This window comes from Cheilinus undulatus, linkage group 6 (assembly GCF_018320785.1).
Source record: "Cheilinus undulatus linkage group 6, ASM1832078v1, whole genome shotgun sequence".
Classification (NCBI taxonomy): domain Eukaryota; kingdom Metazoa; phylum Chordata; class Actinopteri; order Labriformes; family Labridae; genus Cheilinus; species Cheilinus undulatus.
Window position 1 is genome coordinate 4,860,181 of NC_054870.1, and position 1,556 is coordinate 4,861,736.

Genomic DNA, 1,556 nt, shown 5'->3' on the forward strand with positions numbered 1-1,556 from the left:
CACCATTGTGTGCTGTTTGGATAAGAATGTTAGAACAGTGCTCTATTGTACAGCTTAATGAAGGTCAGGGCGTGAACAATGCTCAAATATTTATGGACAAACTCCTAAGCTAGTTAACCCCCCATCCCAAACTGCCAGAGAGTGGCCCAGTTTTACTGAACGCATGCCAACAGAATCACACAAAACTGACCGAAAAACCAGCTGAAATCAGTGGAGCGACCTTTAATGTGGGGAGAGAGGAGGATCGACTGAGCCAGCAGTTTTCTGAAACGTGACGTCTTAAATGATGCATGGAGCACGTCACTGAAAAGAACATGCTGACCCCCATCCAATCAGACTCCCATAAACCTTTGAAACCAGTGATTCTCATCCGTAGAAGGTTTTACCATCAGGCAAAGGGAGGCAGTTAGCTGGGGCCTTGTAATCCAAGGGGCCTATAGATCTAAATCAGTGCTCTGAATGTAAGGTACACAGGGTTAAACACTGAGTGAAATGTGTTCCCAGTTATCTGACCACAACACCTACAGGTCTCACCTGCTCATTTTTAACAGTTTTGGATGTGGTTTGGCAGAGCTTACTGGAACGTGTGCTTTCAGTTATTGAGTTTTATGTAGAAGTCACCTAATCAACCCTAACAACCATCTTGTTGTCTATGACATAGCACTGATTTGAAACATGTAACTGCCTTAGAACCAGTGTTGACAGGCTAAATGAGCCCCTCTAACAGAGGGGTTAGTTGTGTTATAACTCGGAGTTTCTCAAACCTTTGGGCCTGTGAACCCCCAAAATGACAATGGTAAAAACTGGGGACCCCCACTGTCCCTGGAGTTGGTTAACGCGTGAAATATTGTGCAAAGATTTGTGTACAAATGTGCATTTTTAAGGACTTTTCATACAAGCTTTAATCTTCCCTTATAACTATGGTTGAATGGTTAAACTCAACTCATTTTATTGTATTATGAATTTACAACAGTGAGTAGAAAATACCATTTAACATCTTTTCTTTTTATTTCTCTGTTTTTGAAAAGCATCCCACAACCCCCCATAGGCGTCCCACAATCCCCTGGGGGAGTCCCGACTCCACTTTGGGAAGTGTTGGTCTAACTTACTTCACTCATGGTGCACAAGAATAAGAAAAAAAAATGTAATAACATTAAAATGAATACAAAAGAATATATAGTTCTTATTTTATATCTGTTTGTGAAAACAATATTGATATAATTATTATGAATAATATATGTATGACATAAATTATGCATAATATACAGAAATAAGCCAGAATTGTGTATAGTAATATAAACATGACAAAAATAGGAAAAATAGTATAACAATAATTATGATTACACCATCCATCCATTTTCTACATCACCTATCCTGTTTGGGGGTTGCAGTGATGATTACGCTATGTGTATAAATGCATCAATGTACACATAATTTTGTTAAATGCATTATGGTGATAAAAATGATAATATTATAATATTCATTTTAGGTACATTTTAATAGATTCTCTTGATTTCTGTGTGTTTTCTCCATATTGTGTCTACTTTTACATATTC